The sequence below is a fragment of the Eschrichtius robustus genome, chromosome 11 (genome assembly GCF_028021215.1).
Source record: "Eschrichtius robustus isolate mEscRob2 chromosome 11, mEscRob2.pri, whole genome shotgun sequence".
Taxonomy (NCBI): Eukaryota; Metazoa; Chordata; class Mammalia; order Artiodactyla; family Eschrichtiidae; genus Eschrichtius; species Eschrichtius robustus.
In genome coordinates this window covers 30,820,848-30,845,965 of record NC_090834.1, presented here as the reverse complement: position 1 = coordinate 30,845,965, position 25,118 = coordinate 30,820,848, and the positions used below count along the sequence as shown (strand labels likewise).

The following is a 25,118-nucleotide window of genomic DNA, read 5'->3' as shown; positions in this document are numbered from 1 at the left end:
GAACTGCTTTTGCTGTGTCACATAGGTTTTGGATCATTGGGTTTTTGTTATCATTTGTCTCTAGGTATTTTTTTAAATTTCCTCTTTGATTTCTTAATTGATCATTTGATTATTTAGTAACATATTTTTTAGCCTCCATGTGTTTGTGCTTTTAACTCTTTTTTTTCCTGTAATTGATTTCTAATTTCATAGTGTTGTAGTCAGAAAAGATGCTTGATATGATTTCAATTTTCTTAAATTTACCCAGGCTTGAGTTGTGATCCAAGATATAATTATCCTGGAGAATATTCCATGTGCACTTGAGAAGAAACTGTATTCTGTTGCTTTCAGATGGAATGGCCTATGAATATCAATTAAGTCTATCTGGTCTAATGTGTCATTTAAGGCTTCTGTTTCCTTATTAGTTTTCTGTCTGGATGATCTGTCCATTGGTGTAAGTGGGGTGTTAAAGTTCCTCACTATTTTTCTGTTACTGTTGATTTCCCCTTTTATGACTGTTAGAATTTGCCTTTGTACTGAGGTGCTCACTATGTTGGGTGCATATATATTTACAATTGTTATATTTTCTTCTTGGATTGATCCCTTGATCATTATGTAGTGTCCTTCCTTGTCTCTTGTAACAGTCTTTATTTTAAAGTCTATTTTATCTGATATGAGTATTGCATGGAGTATCTATTTCCATCCCCTCACTTTCAGTCTGTATGTGTCCCTTGATCTGAAGTGGGTCTCTAGTAGATAGCATATATATGGGTCTTGTTTTTGTATCCCTTCAGCCAGTCTGTGTCTTTTGGTTGGAGCATTTAATCCATTTACACTTAAGATAGTCATCAATATGTATGCTCCTATTGACATTTCCTTAATTGTTTTGGGTTTGTTTCTGTAGATCTTTTTTCTTCCCTTCCTCTTTTGTTCTCTTTTCCTGTGTTTCTTGCCTAGGGAAGCTCCTTTAGCACTTGTTTTAAAGCTGGTTTGGTGGTACTGAATTCTCTTAGCTTTTGCTTGTCTCTAAAGCTTGTGATTTCTCCATCAAATCTGAATGAGAGCCTTGCTGCATAAATTATTCTTGGTTGTAGGCTTTTCCCTTTCAATATATCCTGCCACTCCTTCTGGCCTGTAGAGTTTCTTCTTTAAAAACAGCTGATAACCTTATGGGGATTCCCTTGTATCTTATTTGTTGCTTTTCCCTTGCTGCTTTTAATATTTTTCTTTGTATTTAATTTTTGTTAGTTTGATTAATTTGTATCTCAATATGTTCCTTGTTGGGTTTATCCTGTATGGGACTCTCTGCACTTCCTGGATGTAGATGACTATTTCCTTTCCCATGTTAGGGAAGTTTCCTAATATAATCCCTTCAAATATTCTCTCAGTCCCTTTCTCTTTCTCTTCTTCCTCTGGGACCCCTATAATTCTAATGTTGGTGCGTTTTTCTTGTCCCAGAGGTCTCTGAGATTGTCCTCATTTCTTTTCATTCTTTTTTCTTTATTCTCTTCCATGGCAGTGGTTTCCACCATTCTATCTTCCAGCTTACTTAGCCTTTCTGCCTCAGTTATTCTGCTATTGGTTCCTTTTAGTGTATTTTCATTTCATTTATTGTATAGTTTATCACTGTTTGTTCTTTAGTTCTTCTAGGTCCTTGTTAAACATTTCTTGTATCTTCTGGATCCATGCCTCCATTCTTTTTCAGAGATCTTGGATCATCTTTACTATCATTGCTCTGAATTCTTTTTCAGGTAGATTGCCTGTCTCCTCTTCATTTTGTTGGTCTTATAGATTTTTACCTTGCTCCTTCTTCTGCAGCATATTTCTTTGTTGTCTTACTTTGTCTGCTGTGTTCGTGGTCTCCTGTCCACAGGCTGCAGGGTTGTAGTTCCTCTTGCTTCTGGTGTCTGCCTCTGGTGGGTGAGATTGGTCCCAGGGATTGTGTAGGCCTCCTGGTGGGAGGGACTGGGGCCTGCCCTCTGGTGGGTGGAGCTGAGTCTTGTCCCTCTGGTGAGCAGGGCCATGTCAAGCGGTGTGTTTTGGTGTGTCTGTGAGCTTAGCATGACTTTAGCCAGCTTCTCTGCTGATGGGTGGGGCTGTGTTCCTGTGTTTCTGGTTGTTTGGCCTGAGGTGTTCCAGCACTGGAACTTGCAGGCTGTTGGTTGCAGCTGGGCCATAGTGCCAAGATGGGGACCTCTAGGAGAGCTCATGCTGATTAATATTCTCTGAGGCGAGGAATTCCCTGGCAGTCCAGTAGCCAGGACTTGGTGCTCCCCCTTAGGAGCTCAGGTTCAGCCCCCAGCAGGGGAACCTAGATGCCACAAGCTTTGTGGCACAGCCAAAACAAAACATTCAAACAGACAAACGAAAACCAAGACAAACAATAAAAACAAAAAACAAGACAAAAACAAAATAAACAACCAAACAAAAAACCCAGAAACCAAAACAAACAATAAAAACAAAACTAACAAAAACAAAAAACAGAAAAACCCAAACAAAAAAGCAAAGAAAACAAAAACAACAACAACCAAAAAACCTCCCCAAATCAAACCCCCCAAAGCAAAAAATAATATAAAAATAAAGAAATAAAAAATATATTTTAAAAAATGTAAGAAATAAAAATAATAAATAAATAAATTTAAAAATTCCCTGGGTCCTCTGCTGTCAGTGTCCTTGTCCCCACAGTGAGCCACAGCCAACCCCTGCCTCCCCTGGAGGCCCTCCAAGACCTCTAAGTAGGTCTCTGGACCCACTGTGGGCACTGTAGGGGCAGCTCAGACTCTGACCTGGCCCTACTTTCATCTATACGTGCCCACAAAGTCTACAGCTGCTAAAGCTAGACCAGCCTCAGTTCTGGAAGCACCCATTGTCCATTCAGATGTTCTGCAGTTGCTGGGTTTACCAAGCTGATCACAGGGGTTTAATCTGCAGCATGTGCAGGTGCAGTGAGAGATTTCAGTTCTTCTTCCTTAGTCGCACTGCCCCTGGGGCTCAGCTTTGGTTTTGGTCCCACCTCTGCATGTGGGTCACCCTCAGGCATCTGCTCCCCACCCAGGAGAGATGGGGTGAAGTCAGGGACTGGGGGCATGATGGCCCATTTTGGTGGGATGAGGCATGGCAGCTACTGACTGGGTCACTCTTGCTTGCTTAGGTGGGGGAGCAAGGGGCAGTGACAGACTGGGGCATGAGTGCTTGCTTTGGTGGGAGTCCCTCCCATTGCCCATGGAGCAGGGGCTGGTGTGTGAGGAGAGAGGCCTCGATGGTGGCCCTGCCCTTCATGCGCCACTCAGCACTGACGCCTTCCATTGCAGTCCGTGCTTCCTCCAGGAGCATTCCTAGCTGTGGAGCCCCTCGCTCCCATCCCCTCAGGCTGTCTCCACGCAGCCAACAGCAGTCCTCTCCTTGGGTCTGCTCTCCAAACCCCAAGTTTCAGCACCCAATCCCAGCCAGCACTGGCGAACCCCTGTCTCAGGCTGGGGTGCCCAAAACTGTGGCACGGACTGTCCGTCAAAATCTCTCTCTGTCCTACCTGCCACAGGCCGGCTGCTACAATTTCCTCCGATAGCCCATGAAGCTTCCCTCCATCTCAGCTGATTGAGCTGCCAGTGAGGGGGCCTCTCCAGTTGTGTTAACCTCTCATCTCCTTCAGTTCCTCCACCAGAGGTGCGGATCCAATCCTGTTTCCTCTTTTCTTTTTCTTCCTTTTCTCTCTTTTGTCCTACCTGGTTCCGAGGATCTTTTCTTGTCCTTTTAGGTGTCTGAGGTCCTCTGCTAGTGCTCAGCATGTGCTCTGTGTGAATCGTTCCACTTGTAGATGTATTCTTGATGTACTTGTGGGGAGAAGTGAACCCCAGGTCCTCCTATTCTGCCATCTTGACCTAAACTCTGCATGACTCTTCCAGAGTACAATTTTTAAGTGTACTCTTCTTAGATCTATTTTAAACCTATGTGTACCAAAACATAACTATTGGTAAACAGAGACAGTAGTTATTCCATAATGGAGACAAAATGATAGATTATTGTTAAATGTTCGTTTTAAATATTTTACATTTCTGAAAAAATAAATTCACTTTTTGATGCACTTACAAACATAAAAGAAAATTAAGACTATGGCTTTATTTTTAATTTGCCATATTATCAATCCCATTACCTTCTGCCTTTTCTGCATTAGATCCCAAAGTCTATTGGGATGTATAAAGAATGAGCAGTTTCTTGTGAATTTTTATAGGATTAATCTATTATACTTCATCTAATATTTTAGTCATAGCACATTCAAGTGCTGACAATGTTTTTCTGTAAGAAATAAAATAAAATAAAATTACTAGTACTTAATTGATTTTGCAAAAATACTCAAAAAAGTAAAGAGGAGGACCAAAAACTTCACTGATATTTTATAATTATACGTATATCTTTGTTATCTAATTTATCTCAAAAGCTTACAGATACCTCCAGCTCTGTAAATATAATAAATACTTATTCAATACAACTTAACATGTAATACTTGTTTAAAAGGACACGTTTACTTTCTTCATTCAGTGAGGGTCTATAATACACAACACTTTCTGGCAGTCACCAAAGAAATAATTCTTTCTCCATAAGTTTTTATTAATCAATTTATAACCTAATTAACTATTTAATTCCAATTGCAGGGAATGCTAATAAAAATTACAGGTTCTATGAGAGCTTGCAAAATGTTTGCTGAATTTAGGGATCAGGAAAGATATCCTCAAGATAGTGACTGACCTGAGTAATGAAAAGTGACTAAGAGGTCACTAGGTGAGTGAATAGTGGTTAAGTGCAGAGGAACATTTCAGGCTGAGGGAGTAGGGCGCAAAGGCCCCACAGAAAGAAAAATGGCCAGTGTGGTCAAAGTTCACAGAGAAGTGGCTGTATAGGCCAGAAGGTGGAAGACTTGTTAGGCCTAGCTAGGAACTTGGTCTTCATATTAATGTAGAAGCTCCTGAAGGACTTAGAAAGAAAATGAACAAATTTACATTTTTAAAAGATCACCCTGGATCTGGTATAGAGAAAGGATTGAAGGAAGATATGGATGATTGCTGGGAGTTTCTTAAGTAGTCTAAGAAATATATGAATGGGTAGAGAAAACCCCTTTAACAACTGCCACAAAGAAGATTAAATATTTTGGAATAAGCTTAAAAAGAAATATGTGCTACCTCTATAAGGAAAACTTTAAAACATACCTGAAAGATGTAAAAGTATATTTGAACAAGTAAAGAGACATCCCCTCTTCCTGTATGAGACTATTCAACATTATAAAGATGTCAGTTCTCCCTTAATTAATTTATAAAATTAACTCAATCTTAATCAAAATATTAGCAGGCTTTTTTACAGTGTAGAAAATAATAATAAAGTTCATATGGAAAAACAAACATACAAGAAGAGGCAGGAAAACACTGAAAAAGAAAATCTATGAGAGGATATTAGCCCTGCCAGATAGAAAGCTATAAAGATATACTTCAAAGTAGCTGTAATTAAAATAGTGTGATACTGGCACATGAATAGATAAAGAGAACAGAGGAACAGACTGGAAAACCCAGAAGTAGATTCAAATACATAAGAAAGCCTATTATATGATCAAGGTAATCTGTGGGGCATCAATGAGACAAAGGTAGACTTTTTAATTAATGGTTGTAGAACAACTGAGTGGCCATTTGGAAAAAAATAAAATTTGATTAATATCACATACCATATACCAGGATAAACTCCAAATAGATCAAGAATGTAAATATAAAAAACTGAAAACAAGATCTAGAAGAACACTGGGATGAATTTCTCTTTATCCTCACAATAGGAAAATACTTTCTATTTCACAGACTCTAGAGGAAATGAAAGAAAACATTGATAAATTTGACTATGTGAAAGTGAAAGTTTAAAAAAAGAAGCTAAGACAATAACATAAGCAATATCACAGACAATTTATTAACTGGGAGAAAACATTTGCAATGTGTAACACAAGAGCCAATATCCTTAATACTTAAAGAACTCTTAAAACTGAAGAAAAAGGGATCAAAAACCCAATGGCAAAATAAGAAAAAGACCTAAGCAGACATTCACATACAGAGACAGAAAATGCGTATTTGTTAAAAATATTACCAATGATACAAATGAAAAGACTGTAGGCCCACCACCACTGCAGCCTTACTGATATACTTTATTACCAAAGACGGCTTAGAGAAGATTAGCAAAGGTGTTAAGCCAGTGGAAATCAGAAGAGGTGTAATGTTAGCTATAGATGCTGTAATTGCTGAACTTAAGAAGCAGTCTAAACTTGTACCAACCCTTTAAGAAATTGCTGATTGCTAAGATTTCTGCAAACAAAGAAATTGGCAATATAATTTCCAATGCAGTGAAAGAGATTGGAATAAATGGTGTAGTCATGTTAAAGGATAGAAAACTCCTGAATGATGAGCTAGAAATTATTAAGTTGAGGTTTAAGTTTATATGTCTTCATATTTCGTATACATCAAAAGATCAGAAATGTGTATTTCAGGATGCTTGTTTTCTATTGAATGAAAAGAAAGTGTCTAGTCCATTATACTGGCCCTTGAAATTGCCAATGTTCATTGTAGCCCTTGATAATAATTGCTGAAGATGTTGATGGAGAGGCTCTAAATACGCTCCTTTTGAATAGGCTAAAAGTTGGTCTTCAGATTGTAGCAGTCAAAGCTCCAGGTGTTTGTGACAATAGAAAAAAACCTGCTTGAAAACATGGGTATTGCTACTGGTAGTTCAGTGTTCAGAGAAGAGAGAGTGACCCTAAATCATGATGATGATGATTTTCAGACTCATGACTTGGGAAAAGTTGGAGAGGTCATTATGACCAAAGATGAAGTTCTGCTCTTAGAAGGAAAAAGTTAACAGTCTCAAATTGAAAAACATATTTAAGAAATCAATGAGCAGTCAGATATCATAACTAAAGAATATGAAAAGGAAAAACTGAGTGGACTCTGGCAAAAATTTTAGTAGAATAGCTGTGCTGAAGTTATGCTGCAGTGAATGAAAAAAATTTACAGATGCCCTTGATGTTCCATGAGTTTCTGTTAAACAAAGCATTGTTCTGGGAGGGGGTTGTGTTCTGCTTTGCTACATTTCAGCCTTAGACTCACTAATAACAGTTAATGAAGATTTTTAAAAATGATATAGAAATTATTAAAAGAACATTCAAAATTCTTTTAGTGATCATTGTTAAGAATGTAGATGTTGAAAGATTATTGATAATTGAGAAAATTATGCTAAATTCCTCAGAAGTTGGTTATGATGCTACGCTTGAAGCTTTTGTGAATATGGTGGAGAAGGGAATTATTGATCCAACTAAGGTTGTAAGAACTTCTTTATTGGATGCTAAAGAAGAGAAAGATCCTGGAAATCAGTGGAATGGGTGGGATAGGGGGTGATAAGTTCTAATTCCTAGAACAGTGCTTCACCATTACTAATGAACTATGACAGGATGCTTGAGACAATGTTTCTCACCGATAATTTCGGAGAAGTCAGTTGAAGAAAATGAAGAAAAGGCTGTCTGATATTTAAGAAACTCACTATAAACCTCAATTACTAGTTTCAGTTGACAATATATAATGATTTTCATTGTCCATGCTTATAGATAATTTATTTTGTAATTTTAAATAAAAAGTCATTTGTACAATCATGAAAAAAAAGATATGTGAAAGAGTACCTATAGTATGCGATCCTTTATAAGAAAAAGAGGGCAATGAAAAAAACACATTTATCCACTAATCTCTTCAAAAGAAATATCAGAAAGATAAATCAGAAACTAATGAGATTGGTTACCAATATAAGGCGGGTAGGAATGGAAGTGAAAGAATGTAAAAGGAATGATACTTCTTTAAGTATACTTTTCTGTGTAGCACTGTCTTATAGGATGTACCCTCAAACAAAAATATAAGATAAAACCAGGATGTAGGGGGAGCCCAAAATGGAATACAAAAAATAATAATACTACAAAAATACCTAACTATGTTACAAATGAATGGCATAACCATACTTGAAGGGGATAGAGAAAAAAATAATTCACTTAGTAATTTGCGGAAACATTTTGATTGTATACCATACACAAATATATACTACTGTTGGCTTAAAAAATATTCACAGCCTAAAAGTTGAGAGTTATGTTTTATTTGGTGGGAATTTTTAGGACTTCAAGCCTGGGAGGCAGCATCTCAAGTAACCCTGAGAGAACTGCTTCAAGGAGGCAAGGAGGGAAGCCAGGTTATATATTATAAAAGTTTTGCAACAAAGGGCAGGTAGTCTGAATGTCAAAAGATTATTGTTAATTAAAGAAAACTAGATATCTCAAGTTAAGGAATTTAGCGCTTTCCTATGTATGGGAAGATGCAAGAGTCTGGGCTCACTGAAATCATTCCTCATGATATGTACCTCAGCTACCTGGGGCCACTATCCTGTATTTTCACATCCTGAGTTTCCTCAGGGCTCACCAGCTCACCGTTGGCAGTGGCTGCAATAGCTGATGACTGTGACATCCTTTGTTTACTGATATGGCAGTCAGTATTCCATTTATCAGCCACATTATTAAGCAAACATCAGTTAATTTATTTATTTGAAGATCATAAATATCAATATAGTGAATCATTGCTAAAGCAGACAGATTATTGTCAAAGTATACACAATACACCTCTGACCTGTGTAACTCAAATTTATTCACCTAATTTGGTTCAAACCACATTCTAAAAATAAAATTATGAAGAGAAGAAAAATTATTCCTTCATGTGTTACAGCATACTTGTGTTTTAGTCTGTCCAAACTTTTTCTCATTATATAGAACTTGATTTATATAGATTTCATCTATACATTCCCTTTGGGGAAAAAAAACTGAAAATGAACAAAATAGCAGCCACTCTTTGAAAATATCAATAAAATACTCTTCTTTAACTCGGAACACTATTTCTATGAGAGCAACTTTAAGAAGATATTACAAGGATGGTGATACAGGAAAGAGAGGTTATTTCATGAAATAAATATTAATTAAGCATGGTCCACACATTATAGGCAATTTTGTTGATATAACCTTTTTAAGATGTGGCATCAGTCCTTAAGTGTTTTGAACTATATAGGCCTTGAGGCTCAGTTCTATTCTGGCTCAGCAATTTACTAAAGCTGTACTATTGGACAAGTTTAAAACCTCTCTAAACTGCTGTTTCACCCTCATAAAATGGGGATACCACAACACTTATTTTGAAAACTTGTGAGAATTAAATGTAAAATATTCTGAAAATAATTGGCTGGAAATAAATGTGTTTCTTTCCTTTACCCTTTATGACAGCAATTTTTGAGAAGATTCAGCTTTAAAATACATGGATGTTATAGGTTATAAATCATTATATATGTAAAGAATTGTTATTATGAATAATTAGAAAAATGGCTTCAATTTACTCTTATTTATCAAGAAAGCCAATCTCACCAAATGAATACACATATTGGTCTGTGCATCTCTGTGGCCAACATCTCGTACTAGGACACTGGAAAGTATTGGTGGATTTTTTCCCCTATAATAAAGAACTGGTGTATCTAATTCATGTTAAACTGTCCAAGAGATTTATATCTAGAATATCTGGATAGAAAAAGTAAAATCTTCAGATAACAAAGATAAACTAAAGGGAACTGAAAAGGTCTATAGGCATATTCCTATTCATGCTATGTCAGCCATTTAATTCACTAAATTTTTTATCTTATTTGGAATGAGAAAATATCATAGAAATGGAAATGCAAACGTCCTCCCATAACATGAAGATTTCAAAGTCAATTCATATTTGCTTCTCAATAAAAAGATTATTTCAACACTTCAAACAATCCTATTTTTGTGCATAATTTAAAAATCACATTACTTGTACCCTTTACCATACTTAGTGAATCTTTTACATGTAGGTTTTTTTTTTTTTTTAACACTGAAAAAGCTTTGAGTGAATTACCTATGAATAAATCATTGCAGTCCAGATTTAAAAGTACATTTGACCTCAGGCCATTCCTCATAACTAGTGAATGCTCAAAAAATATGAAAACAGTGTTTAAAAAAGGCACTGGAAAAATGATTTCATAAACAGAAACCATATATTAAATTTAAATACAATTTAGAAAGGTAAATATTACTCAGTATTTTTTTGTATATGATGAGATGTTTAATTTCATGATGGAGATATAAAAATCGTGTTTATCATTAAAAATCTAAGCAAAACTCTTCTACTAAGTAACATGTTACTCTTGCAACATAGTACAGAAAAACATTCTGAATACATTTAATTGTGTACCTATGGACACATACTCAAAGGAAATTTATAAAATGAAATTATTTGTTAAAATGATAGGATTATGGAAACTTTCAAATTTTTCTCTAATGCTTTAATAAATTAAACCCATGCTTAATTTACAAAAACACCATCATGAGTTATATGTTCCAATTTTAACTGCAAGTGTTTTTTTTCTTTCATGAATGATCTGTGGGAACACAAGCTTTCAGTAAATTTTCAACTACCAGTTTCTATCTTGTATGAGAAGCTTTTATTTTATTTTATTTTTATTTTTTTATTTTTTTTATTTTTTATTTTTTTAATTTTTTTTGAGAAGCTTTTAAAATTGGGTTTGTTGTTAAATTACTCAGGGAAAATAGTTCAGGAATTATTAATTAATATATGCTAATTAAGAGCATAAAATATTTTAAAGATGCACAAACGGAAATCAGAATGGAAATTTAAAGTAGCTCGTGACCATTAAAGTAACAAAAGGACAATTTAACAATTATTAGCAACTGACCCAGAGGACCAGTAGTAGGTACAGCTGTCAGGAAAACAATTAACTTGTGCAGTGGCAGGCTTTGGAACTTGTATGGTACTTAGTGAGCGCAGCTATGCTAAGCTAATTTTCTTTGTTATAATGATACTATAGAAACCACTAAACTTAGAAAGGCCTTTAGACAAAGTCTACATTATTTAGGTTCTACAAAATATTTTTTGAGCTTCTTTTATGTGAGAATTGTAGAAATTATATCTCAACTTCCAAATTCAAATTCACAGAAACATTATTTAGAGGCTACATTTGATAAACTAAATTAAATATTTTTTGCTTTTTTAGGAATTGATGATCTCAATCTTATTTTTGTGATTTTTAAACTAAGAATTACAAAAATTAGTTGTGAAATACTTTAAATTCTAAAAAACAAAAAGAAATCAAATCAACATACAATTGAGACTTAAAGTTATTGGTGCAACTTTTATATATAAGAAATTGTGCTGAAGAATATGTGTCACAAAATTAGACTGTGTTCAATTTCTTAACATTTTAATGATCTGATACCACTTCTACATAACCTTGTTGACATTTCCCTATAATAAATGATGGACAAGTCCCCATAGTAGAATAATGATATGTCACAAATTAACAATGCCCTCAATCAACAGTTGAGCCTGGTACCTAAATATTGTTAGACCTAAGACTAATATAATCTATTATAAAATAACATCAATTGTCTTTCAAAATGTAATTGGTTCATATTTAGTAAACCCATCTTAGTGGATGTATTTCCAAATAATTATTTTATTCAGATTCACCAGGAATCTGTATTGCTCAAACTAGACATGCCAATGCAAATATTTATTGAACTGCAATGATAACATCTGCTTTAGAATGTAATACAGTTATACTGCCCAGAATGACTCTGTGATCTTAAGCAAGTTGGAACAGACCCAGAAATCTGTGTGTGTCTGTGTGTGTGTGTGCATGTTTGTGTGTATTCTGACTGTTTCAACAGGTGTCTTTGAAAGCCTTCTATTAATAAAGAGTCTAGATTAGGTTTGCTAATGTCCACAAAATGATAGCAGTCAAAGCATATGCTTTTCTGGTCTCAAATGCAATGGATTCACCATCAACCAACAACTCAGAACTTGATGTCATCGAGGTCAGACTTGATGACAATCACAATCACAATTGATAGCTGTTCAGTTCTTTTTTTTTTTTTTTTTTTAATCTGGCATACAGATATTATATCTTATGGAGAATTTCTAAGCAGTGTGTTGTCAAATAAGTATAAGACTGATTTTTGGATTGAGGTGGGAAAAGATCAATTAGTTGTTTACTATGTTTCACCTTGGCACCCTGCAGAGCTGCCAACCATGACAATCAAAAGGTGCTATAACTTACCATACTATTGCATCTATTCATTACATTTGTTGCAGACATGTTGTTGAGCGCGTTTTCTATTATATATCACTGTCTTCCCTATATGAAGTTCCATGTTTGAAACATGTTTTAGAATTTAACACTAGAGAAATCTTTCTTTCCATCCATGATCTGGCATGTTTTGTACCCAGTGGAAGTAAGAATATGGATCTTTTTCTGTTTTGATGGCCAAGAAGCCTACAAGCAGATGTTTCACTCTAATTAATAGTCAATAGACTAGTATAAGAAATCTGATCAGGAAGATACCACTTACATCAAGATAAAAGTAATAGGAAGTCTGCACAGAAGATAATGAATTTGAGCCAGGTCTGAGAATATGGAATATATTTGGATGTTAGACAGGCATAAAGGACCCAATATAGCTCTGTTCTGGCTAGAATACAATAGGTTGCTATAACAAAAAGAAGACCCAAACATTTCAAGATCAAGAAAAGAGAAGTCGTAACTCAGAAGTGGGTTTTCAAGTTAACAGGAGAAGGACTTTCCTCTACTTGGTGTTTGGAGACCCAGGATCCTTTCATTTTGTGGTGTTGGCATCCTAAAAAGCCATCCCTTTCATCTGCCGTCAGCTAGCAGGAAAAATTACAAAGTACACATAAGAGGTGAAATGTGTCAAGCCTGAAAGTGGCTCATATCATTTCTACTCGATTTCCATTGGGAAAGACTTACCCGCTCAGCCACCAGTAACTGCAAGTGAGACCTAGAAATGTAGTGTAACTGAGTGCCAGGAAGAAGAAGTGGATAGATTCTAGTGGACTCTGCCACAAATATTAAAAATAATAAATTACATTTAAAACATAAATAGTTGGGCATAGTAACAAGCATAATTTTTTCTTAGACAATGACTATAATTTCTCTGTAAATTTCTTATCCATTACAACTATTTCTTTTTCCTTATATGCAAAAATTTTAGCTATATTCTCAAAGGTTTTGGTTCTACAAAAAATCCTAGATTGACAGGACACCAGCCTATACTATAGCACATTTTATAGCTCTGATTAAATGTAGATTTCATTTAGAGCATAGAAGAAAGAACAGACTTCTGATTACATACAAAAGTAAAATAATTTTCTTACTTCTACAGTCCAATTTGATAATATATACATTTCAAATGTTTTTCAGAGGTTTTATTTATCACTGGACTCTCAACTACCTTAACTTTAATATTTTTTAACATCTTTATTGGAGTATAATCGCTTTACAATGGTGTGTTAGTTTCTGCTCTATTACAAAGAGAATCAGCTATACGTATACATATATCACCATATCTCCTCCCTCTTGCGTCTCCGTCCCACCCTCCCTATCCCACCCCTCTAGGTGGTCACAAACCACCGAGCTGATCTCCCTGTGCTATGTGGCTGCTTCCCACTAGCTATCTATTTTACATTTGGTAGTGTATATACGTCCATGCCACTCTTTCACTTCATCCCAGCCTAACCTTCACACTCCCCATGTCCGCAAATCCATTCTCTAGGTCTGCGTCTTTATTCCTGTCCTGCCCCTAGGTTTCTCAGAAACATTTTTTTCTTAATTCCATATACATGTGCTAGCATACGGTATTTGTTTTTCTCTTTCTGACTTACTTCACTCTGTATGATAGTCTCTAGATCCATCCACCGCACTACAAATAACTCAATTTCTTTGTATGGCTGTGTAATATTCCACTGTATATATGTGCCACATCTTATATATCCATTCATCTGTTGCAGGACACTTAGGCTGCTTCCATGTCCTGGCTATTGTAAATAGAGCTGCAATGAACATTGTGGTGCATAACTCTTTTTGAATTATGGTTTCCTCAGGGTATATGCCTAGTAGTGGGATTGCTGGGTCATATGGTAGTTCTATTTTTAGTTTTTTAAGGAACCTCCATACTGTTCTCCATAGTGGCTGTATCAATTTACATTCCCAACAACAGTGAAAGAGGGTTCCCTTTTCTCAACACGCTCTCTAGCATTTATTGTTTGTACATTTTTGATGATGGCCATTCTGAATGGTGTGAGCTGATACCTCATTGTAGTTTGATTTGCATTTCTCTAATGATTAGTGATGTTGAGCATCCTTTCATGTGTTTGTTGGCAATCTGTACATCTTCTTTGGAGAAATGTCTATTTAGGTCTTCTGCCCATTTTTGGATTGGGTTGTTTGCTTTTTTGATACTGAGCTGCATGAGCTGCTTGTAAATTTTGGAGGTTAGTCCTTTGTCAGTTGCTTCAGTTGCAAATATTTTCTACCATTCTGAGGGTTGTCTGTTCATCTTGGTTATGGTTTCCTTTGCTGTGCAAAAGCTTTTAAGTTTCATTAGGTCCCATTTGTTTGTTTGTGTTTTTATTTCCATTTCTCTAGGAGCTGGGTCAAAAAGGATCTTGCTGTGATTTATATCATAGAGTGTTCTGCCTATGTTTTCCTCTAGCAATTTTTTAGTGTCTGGCCTTATATTTAGGTCTTTAATCCATTTTGACTTTATTTTTGTGTATGGTGTTAAGGAGTGTTCTAATTTCATTCCTTTACATGTAGCTGTCCAGTTTTCCCAGCACCACTTATTGAAGAGGCTGTCTTTTCTCCATTGTATATTCTTGCCTCCTTTATCAAAGATAAGGTGACCATACGTGCATGAGTTTATCTCTGGGCTTTCTATCCTGTTCCATTAATCTATATTTCTGTTTCTGTGCCATTACCATACAGTCTTGATTACTGTAGTTTTGTAGTATAATCTGAAGTCACGAAGCATGATTCTTCCAGCTCTGTTCTTCTTTCTCAAGATTGCTTTGGCTATTCGGGATCTTTTGTGTTTCCATACAAATTGTGAAATTACATGTTCTAGTTCTTTGAAAAATGCCATTTGTAGTTTGATAAGGATTGCATTGAATCTGTAGATTGCTTTGGGTAGTATAGTCATTTTCACAATGTTGATTCTTCCAATCCAAGAACATGGTATATCTCTCCATCTGTTTGTATCATCTTTAATTTCTTTCATCAGTGTCTATAATTTTCTGCATACAGGTCTTTTGTCTCCTTAGGTAGGTTTATTCTTAGGTATTTTATTCTTTTTGTTGCAATGGTAAATGGGAGTGTCTCCTTAATTTCTATTTCAGATTTTTCATCATTAGTGTATAGGAATGCCAGATATTTCTGTGCATTAACTTTGTATCCTGCTACTTTACCAAATTCATTGATTAGCTCTAGTAGTTTTCTGGTAGCATCTTTAGGATTCTCTACATATAGCATCATGTCATCTGCAAACAGTGACAGCTTTACTTCTTCTTTCCGATTTGGATTCCTTTTATTTCTTTATCTTCTCTGATTTCTGTGGCTAAAACTTCCAAAACTATGTTGAATAATAGTGGTGAGAGTGGGCAACCGTGTCTTGTTCCTGATCTTGGTGGAAATGGTTTCAGTTTTTCACCACTGAGAATGATGTTGGCTGTGGGTTTGTCATATATGGCCTTTATTATGTTGCGGTAAGTTCCCTCTATGCCTACTTTCTGGGGCGGGGGGGGGGGCGGTGGTTATCATAAATGGGTGTTGAATTTTGTCGAAAGCTTTTTCTGCATCTACTGAGATGATCATATGGTTTTTCTCCTTCAATTTGTTAATATGATTTATCACATTGTTTGATTTGTGTATATTGAAGAATCCTTGCATTCCTGGGATAAATCCCACTTGATCATGGTGTATGATCCTTTTAATGTGCTGTTGGATTCTGTTTGCTAGTATTTGTTGTGGATTTTTGCATCTATATTCTTCAGTGATATTGGCCTGTAGTTTTCTTTCTTTGTGACATCTTTGTCTGGTTTTGGCACCAGGGTGATGGTGGCCTCGTAGAATGAGTTTGGGAGTGTTCCTCCCTCTGCTATATTTTGGAAGAGTTTGAGAAGGGTAGCTGTTGACTCTTCCTAAATATTTAATAGAATTCGCCTGTGAAGCCATCTGGTCCTGGGCTTTTGTTTGTTGGAAGATTTTTAATCACAGTTTCAATTTCAGTGCTTGTGATTGGTCTGTTTATATTTTTTATTTCTTCCTGGTTCAGTCTCAGAAGGTTGGGCTTTTCTTATAATTTGTCCACTGCTTCCAGGTTGTCCAATTTATTGGCATATAGTTGCTTGTAGTAATCTCTCATGATCCTTTGTATTTCTGCAGTGTCAGTTGTTACTCCTTCTTTTTCATTTCTAATTCTATTGATTTGAGTTTTCTCCCTTTTTTTCTTGATGAGTCTGGCTAATGTGCATGTGCATCTCTTAGCCAAGATGGATTCTAGCAAGAGGCCTATGGATAGTTGACATCACTTACGATGGGGTGGCACCCCCTCCCTTTTCGACCTCCAAGGTGTTTTTCTGCACATGTGTAATCAGGGAGGTCTCCTTGACTTTGAGAATGAGGAATATGTGGTCTTTTATCTCTTATCTGAGCAAGACCCAGCCTCCTCCATCATTCTGCTTTCATGGAGTTTCTGTCCACAGGGGACGAACTTCAGCTGTTTGGCCTGGTGCCCATCTATCTCCTACCTCAAATTCCCACTGAGAGACATGAACCACAAGAAATCTTTATTGGGAGGATGAAGGGCAAAGGTCTGTCTTCTGTAGCTTCTTCAGCCTGGCAAGGGGCTTACGGACCCTACCTAGTTGGGTCACAGAGCTCTCGCTCTGTCTTGTTAAGGGGCCCAGGGTGACTTCTGTTGTTATTCCAGCAGGATCTGTTTCAAGGAGTGGCTGGAATCTCTGCATAACTGTCATCTTGTCTGGAAAACTGTTGTGCTCTTAGAAAGAACAAGCTAGACAAGTATATTAAGAAGGCACGGGCCAACAATCAGTAAAAGAATTATTGTAAGCAGGTGCCAAGCAGGAGTAAGAACCAGGTTACATATGATAGCAATTTTGATCCTGGTCCAGACAGAGTCAGTGTTTGGGTTACCCTGAATAAAGGAATGGAGCCATTTGGGATAGTCATATACATTTTTGATGTACTCTTCTATTAGCTCAGTATGATTTATATAGGTGTAACAGACCCAGTTAGATGTAGTTGGACAACTCGAACATTAGTAGACAAAATAGATCTCATTTCTTTTCAGGAGAATAAGGCTGAAACCCAGTCTGGACCTGGCACTTTGGAGAGACTTGTAGCCAGGTAGCCAGTTGTCTAGTTTTCTTTGTTTGTTTTTTTTAAACATCTTTATTGGAGTATAATTGCTTTACAATGGTGTGTTAGTTTCTGCTTTATAACAAAGTGAATCAGTTATACATATACATATGTTCCCATATCTCTTCCCTCTTCATTTCCCTCCCTCCCACCCTCCCTATCCCACCCCTCTAGGTGGTCACAAAGCAAAGAACTGATCTCCCTGTGCTATGCGGTTGCTTCCCCCTAGCTATCTATTTTACGTTTGGTAGTGTATATATGTCCATGCCACTCTCTCACTTTGTCACATCTTACCCTTCCCCCTCCCCATATGCTCAAGTCCATTCTCTAGTAGATCTGTGTCTTTATTCCCATCTTGTGACTATGTTCTTCATGACCTTTTTTTTTTTTTCCCCTTAGATTCCATATATATGTGTTAGCATACGGTATTTGTTTTTCTCTTTCTGACTTACTTCACTCTGTATGACAGACTCTAACTCCATCCACCTCACTACAAATAACTCCGTTTCGTTTCTTTTTATGGCTGAGTAATATTCCATTGTATATATGTGCCACATCTTTATCCATTCATCCAATGATGGACACTTAGGTTGCTTCCATGTCCTGGCTATTGTAAATAGAGCTACAATGAACATTTTGGTACATGACTCTTTTTGAACTATGGTTTTCTCAGGGTATATGCCCAGGAGTGGGATTGCTGGGTCGTATGGTAGTTCTTTTTGTAGTTTTTTAAGGAACTTCCATACTGTTCTCCATAGTGGCTGTATCAATTTACATTCCCACCAACAGTGCAAGAGTGTTCCCTTTCCTCCACACCCTCTCCAGCATTTATTGTTTCTAGATTTTTTGATGATGGCCATTCTGACCGGTGTGAGATGATATCTCATTGTAGTTTTGATTTGCATTTCTCTAATGATTAATGATGTTGAGCATTCTTTCATGTGTCTGTTGGCAATCTCTATATCTTCTTTGGAGAAATGTCTATTTAGGTCTTCTGCCCATTTTTGGATTGGGTTGTTTGTTTTTTTGATGTTGAGCTGCACGAGCTGCTTGTAAATCTTGGAGATTAATCCTTTGTCAGTTGCTTCATTTGCAAATATTTTCTCCCATTCTGAGGGTTGTCTTTTGGTCTTGTTTATGGTTTCCTTTGCTGTGCAAAAGCTTTTAAGTTTCATTAGGTCCCATTTGTTTATTTGTGTTTTTATTTCCATTTCTCTAGGAGCTGGGTCAAAAAGGATCTTGCTGTGATTTATGTCATACAGTGTTCTGCCTATGTTTTCCTCTAAGAGTTTGATAGTGTCTGGCCTTACACTTAGGTCTTTAATCCATTTTGAGTTTATTTTTGTGCATGGTGTCAGGGAGTATTCTAATTTCATACTTTTACATGTATCTGTCCAATTTTCCAGCACCACTTATTGAAGAGGCTGTCTTTTCTCCACTGTATAGGCTTGCCTCCTTTATCAAAGATGAGGTGACCATATGTGCGTGGGTTTATCTCTGGGCTTTCTATCCTGTTCCATTGATCTATGTTTCTGTTTTTGTGTCAGTAGCATACTGTCTTGATTACTGTAGCTTTGTAGTATAGTCTGAAGTCAGGGAGCCTGATTCCTCCAGCTACATTTTTCGTTCTCAAGATTGCTTTGGCTATTCGGGATCTTTTGTGTTTCCATACAAATTGTGAAATTTTTTGTTCTAGTTCTGTGAAAAATGTACTTGGTAATTTGATAGGGATTGCATTGAATCTGTAGATTGCTTTGGGTAGTAGAGTCATTTTCACAATGTTGATTCTTCCAATCCAAGAACATGGTATAACTCTCCATCTATTTGTATCATCTTTAATTTCTTTCATCAGTGTCTTATAATTTTCTGCATACAGGTCTTTTGTCTCCTTAGCTAGGTTTATTCCTAGATATTTTATTCTTTTTGTTGTAATGGTAAATGGGAGTGTCTTCTTAATTTCTATTTCAGATTTTTCATCATTATTGTATAGGAATGCCAGATATTTCTGTGCATTAACTTTGTATCCTGCTACTTTACCAAATTCATTGATTAGCTCTAGTAGTTTTCTGGTAGCATCTTTAGGATTCTCTATGTATAGTATCATGTCATCTGCAAACAGTGACAGCTTTACTTCTTCTTTTCCGATTTGGATTCCTTTTATTTCTTTTTCTTCTCTGATTGCTGTGGCTAAAACTTCCAAAAACTATGTTGAATAATAGTGGTGAGAGTGGGCAACCTTGTCTTGTTCCTGTTCTTAGTGGAAATGGTTTCAGTTTTTCGCCATTGAGGATGATGTTGGCTGTGGTTTTGTCATATATAGCCTTTATTATGTTGAAGAAAGTTCCCTCTATGCCTCCTTTCTACAGGGCTTTTATCATAAATGGGTGTTGAATTTTGTCGAAAGCTTTCTCTGCATCTATTGAGATGATCATATGGTTTTTCTCCTTCAATTTGTTAATATGGTGTATCACGTTGATTGATTTGTGTATATTGAAGAATCCTTGCATTCCTGGAATAAACCCCACTTGATCATGGTGTATGATCCTTTCAATATGCTGTCAGATTCTGTTTGCTAGTATTTTGTTGAGGATTTTTGCGTCTATGTTCATCAGTGATATTGGCCCGTAGTATTCTTTCTTTGTGCCATCTTTGTCTGGTTTTGGGATCAGGGTGATTGTCGCCTTGTAGAATGAGTTGGGGAGTGTTCCTCCCTCTGCAATATTTTGGAAGAGTTTGAGAAGGATAGGTGTTAGCTCTTCTCTAAACGTTTGATAGAATTCACCTGTGAAGCCATCTGGTCCTGAGCTTTTGTTTGTTGGAAGATTTTTAATCACAGTTTCAATTTCAGTGCTTGTGATTGGTCTGTTCATATTTTCTATTTCTTCCTTGTTCAGTCTCGGCAGGTTGTGCATTTCTAAGAATTTGTCCAGTTCTTCCAAGTTGTCCATTTTATTGGCATAAGGTTGCTTGTAGTAATCTCTCGTGATCGTTTGTATTTCTGCAGTGTCAGTTGTTACTTCTCCTTTTTCATTTCTAATTCTATTGATTTGAGTCTTCTCCCTTTTTTCTTGATGAGTCTGGCTAGTGGTTTATCAATTTTGTTTATCTTCTCAAAGAACCAGCTTTTAGTTTCATTGGTTTTTGCTATTGTTTCCTTCATTTCTTTTTCATTTATTTCTGATCTGATCTTTATGATTTCTTTCCTTCTGCTAGCTTTGGGGTTTTTTGTTCTTCTTTCTCTAATTGCTTTAGGTGCAAGTTTAGGTTGTTTATTCGAGATGTTTCCTGTTTCTTGAGGTAGGCTTGTAGTGCTCTAAACTTCCCTGTTAGAACTGCCTTTACTGCATCCCATAGGTTTCGGGTCGTCGTGTCTCCATTGTCATTTGTTTCTAGGTATTTTTTGATTTCCCCGTTGATTTCTTCAGTGATCAGTTCGTTATTAAGTAGTGTATTGTGTAGCCTCCATGTGTTTGTATTTTGACAGATCTTTTCCTGTAATTGATATCTAGTCTCATAGCATTGTGGTCGGAAAAGATACTTGATATGATTTCAATTTTCTTAAATTTACCAAGGCTTGATTTGTGACCCAAGATATGATCTATCCTGGAGAATGTTCCATGAGCACTTGAGAAAAATGTGTATTCTGTTGTTTTTGGGTGGAATGTCCTATAAATATCAATAAAGTCCATCTTGTTTAATGTATCATTTAAAGCTTGTGTTTCCTTATTTACTTTCATTTTGGATGATCTGTCCATTGGTGAAAGTGGGGTGTTAAAGTCCCCTACTATGATTGTGTTGCTGTCAATTTCCCCTTTTATGGCTGTTAGTGTTTTCCTTATGTATTGAGGTGCTACTATGTTGGGTGTATAAATATTTACAATTGTTATATCTTCTTCTTGAATCGATCCCTTGATCATTATATAGTGTCCTTCTTTGTCTCTTGTAATAGTCTTTATTTTAAAGTCTATTTTGTCTGATATGAGAATTGCTACTCTAGCTTTCTTTTGATTTCCATTTGCATGGAATATCTTTTTCCATCCCCTCACTTTCAGTCTTTATGTGTCCCTAGGTCTGAAGTGGGTCTCTTGTAGACACCTTATATTTGGGTCTTGTTTTTATATCCATTCAGCCATTCTGTGTCTTTTGGTGGGAGCAATTAATCCATTTACATTTAAGGTAATTATCGATATGTATGTTCCTATTCCCATTTTCTTAAATGTTTTGGGTTTGTTATTGTAGGTGTTTTCCTTCTGTTGTGTTTCTTGCATAGAGAAGTTCCTATAGCATTTGTTGTAAAGCTGGTTTGGTGGTGCTAAATTCTTTTAGCTTTTGCTTGTCTGTAAAGGTTTTAATTTCTCCATCACATCTGAATGAGATCCTTCCTGGGTAGAGTAATCTTGGTTGTAGGTTTTTCTCCTTCATCACTTTAAATATGTTCTGCCACTCCCTTCTGGCTTGCAGAGTTTCTGCTGAAAGATCAGCTGTTAACCTTATGGGGATTCCCTTGTGTGTTATTTTTGTTCTTCCCTTGCTGCTTTTAATATGTTTTCTTTATATTTAATTTTTGGTAGTTTGATTAATATGTATCTTGGCGTGTTTCTCCTTGGATTTATCCTGTATGGGACTCTCTGTGCTTCCAGGACTTGATTAACTATTTCCTTTCCCATATTAGGGAAGTTTTCAACTATAATCTCTTCAAATACCTTCTCAGACCCTTTCTTTTTCTCTTCTTCTTCTGGGACCCCTATAATTCAAATGTTGGTGCGTTTAATGTTGTCCCAGAGGTCTCTGAGACTTTCCTCAGTTCTTTTCATTCTCTTTTCCTGATTCTGCTCTGCAGTAATTACTTCCACTCTTTTATCTTCCAGGTCAACTTATCCGTTCTTCTCCCTCAGTCATTCTGCTATTGATCCCTTCCAGAGTATTTTTAATTTCATTTATTGTGTTTTTCATCGTTGCTTGGTTCCTCTTTAGTTCTTCTAGGTCCTTGTTAAATGTTTCTTGCATTTTGTCTATTCTATTTCCAAGATTTTGGATCATCTTTACTATCATTATTCTGAATTATTTTTCTGGTAGACTGCCTATTTCCTCTTCATTTGTTAGGTCTGATGTGTTTTTACCTTGCTCCTTCAACTGCTGTGTGTTTTTCTGTCTTCTCATTTTGCTTATCTTACTGTGTTTGGGGTCTCCTTTTTGCAGGCTGCAGGTTCGTAGTTCCTGTTGTTTTTGGTATCTGTCCCCAGTGGCTAAGGTTGGTTCAGTGGGTTGTGTAGGCTTCCTGGTGGAGGGGAGTAGTGCCTGTGTTCTGGTGGATGAGGCTGGATCTTGTCTTTCTGGTGGGCAGGTCCATGTCTTGTGGTGTGTTTTGGTGTGTCTGTTGCCTTACTATGATTTTAGGCAGCCTCTCTGCTAATGGATGGGTCTGTGTTCCTGTCTTGCTAGTTGTTTGGCATAGGGTGTCCAGCACTATAGCTTGCTGGTCGTTGAGTAAAGCTGGGGCTTGGTGTTAAGATGGAGATCTCTGGGCGATTTTCGTCATTTGGTATTACATTGAGCTGGGAGGTCTCTTGTGGTGCAGTGTCCTGAAGTTGGCTCTCCCACCTCAGAGGCACAGCCCTGATGCCTGGCTGGAGCACCAAGAGCCTTTCATCCACACGGCTCAGAATAAAAGGGAGAAAAAAACAGAAAGAAAAAAAAAGAAAGAGGATAAAATAAAATAAAGTAAGATAAAATAAAATAAAGTTATTAAAATAAAAAAATAATTTTTAAGAAAAAAGGAAAAAGAAATTTTAAAGTAAAAAAAAAAAGAAAGAAAGAAAGAAAAAAAAAAAAAAAAAACGGACAGACAGAACCCTAGGACAAATGGTGAAAGCAAAGCTATACAGACAAAATCTCACACAGAAGCATACACACTCACAAAAAGAGGAAATGGGGAAAAAATAATATATCCTGCTCCCAAAGTCCACCTCCTCAATTTGGGATAATTCGTTGTCTATTCAGGTATTCCACAGATGCAGGTACATCAAGTTGTTTGTGGAGCTTTAATCCGCTGCTTCTGAGGCTGCAGGGAGAAATTTCCCTTTCTCTTCTTTGTTTGCACAGCTCCAGGCTTTCAGCTTTGGATTTGGACCCGCCTCTGTGTGTAGGTCGCCTGAGGGCATCTGTTCTTTGCTCAGGCAGGATGGGGTTAAAGGAACAGCTGCTTCGTGGGCTCTGGCTCACTCAGGCCAGGGGGAGGGAAGGGTACGGATGCGGGGCGAGCCTGCAGCGGCAGAGGCCTGCGTGACGTTGCAGCAGCCTGAGGCGTGCCGTGCGTTCTCCCGGAGAAGTTGTCCCTGGATCACGGGACCCTGGCAGTGGCGGGCTGCTCAGGCTCCCGGGAGGGGCAGTGGATAGTGACCTGTGCTCGCACACAGGCTTCTTGGTGGCGGCAGCAGCAGCCTTAGCGTTTCGTGCCAGTCTCTGGGGTCCGCGCTGATAGCTGCGGATTGCGCCCGCCTCTGGAGCTCGTTTTGGCAGTGCTCTGAATCTCCTCTCCTCACGCACCAGGAAACAAAGAGGCAAGAAAAAGTCTCTTGCCTGTTCGGCAGCTCCAGACCTTTACCTGGACTCCCTCCCGGCTAGCTGTGGTGCGCTAACCCCTTCAGGCTGTGTTCACACCGCCAACCCCAGTCCTGTCCCTGCAATCTGACTGAAGCCCGAGCCTCAGCTCCCAGACCCCGTCCACCCCGGCAGGTGAGCAGACAAGCCTCTCAGGCTGGTGAGTGCTGGTCGGCACCACACCTCTGTGTGGGAATCTCTCCGCTTTGCCCTCCGCACCCCTGTGGCTGCGCTCTCCTCCATGGCTCTGAAGCTGCCCCTCTCCACCACTCGCAGTCTCCACCTGTGAAGGGGCTTCCTAGTGTATGGAAACCTTTCCTCCTTCACAGATCCCTCCCACTGGTGCAGGTCCCGTCCCTATTCTTTTGTCTCTGTTGTTTCTTTTTACTTTTACCCTACCCAGGTACGTGGGGAGTGTCTTGCCTTTTGGGAGGTCTGACGTCTTCTGCCAGCATTCAGTGGGTGTTCTATAGGAGCAGTTCCACGTGTAGATGTATTTCTAATGTATCTGTGGAGAGGAAGGTGATCTCCGCGTCTTACTCTTCTGCCATCTTCTCCTCTCTCCCAGTTGTCTAGGTTTATCTAAGCAGGTTTTAACTTTTAATGTGGTATTAACACATAGATAACAAGTGCTATTGGTCATTATACATGTCCCTTCCTTTTGTTAATGTATGATCTGAAGCAATTTCATTGTCTAAAAAACGTAATAGTTCCAAGAGGAGACCTTTAAAAAGTAAGGTTGTAGTCACCAGCCACCAACTGGCATTGTTTTGAGAGTGGCTGGTGGCATCCCAAGTCTGACATAGCTCAGAAAACTCAAGTTCTTAGCAATACAAGGACTTGTCTGAAATCACACCCATAGTGTCACCTAGTTATTTCCTTGGATGTCTGAACCATAGCTACTCCATTTTGACTTTTATTTGTAATTTTCTCCTTAATAGCCAAAGCAGATGTCACCATCAATGATGTTAGTGTTTCTCTAGGTATGAGAAGATGTAAGAATTGGGGCTTACAAAATCTTCTCCTGAAAGTATCTAACTATCTGAAGGCCTGTTCTGCAAGTTTTTCCCAGAGCACAGAGTGCCTCATTCCTGACCTCCACCCTGAACTCCTTTCAGGGGATGTTGAAAGTCAGCAGCTGCAGTGACCATGGTTTAATCTTCATAGAGGTAAATAGC

At 37.5% G+C, this 25,118-nt stretch overlaps 1 protein-coding gene and 1 pseudogene across 3 annotated transcripts in view; both read left to right on the top strand.

Annotated features, from left to right (window-relative positions):
- The window catches only part of GRIA4 (glutamate ionotropic receptor AMPA type subunit 4), a 526,394-nt gene that overhangs the window by 109,399 nt on the left and 391,877 nt on the right, over positions 1-25,118 (top strand). The gene's annotated exons all lie outside the window — the stretch shown is intronic.
- LOC137771314 (60 kDa heat shock protein, mitochondrial pseudogene) lies at positions 6,086-7,394 on the top strand (annotated as a pseudogene).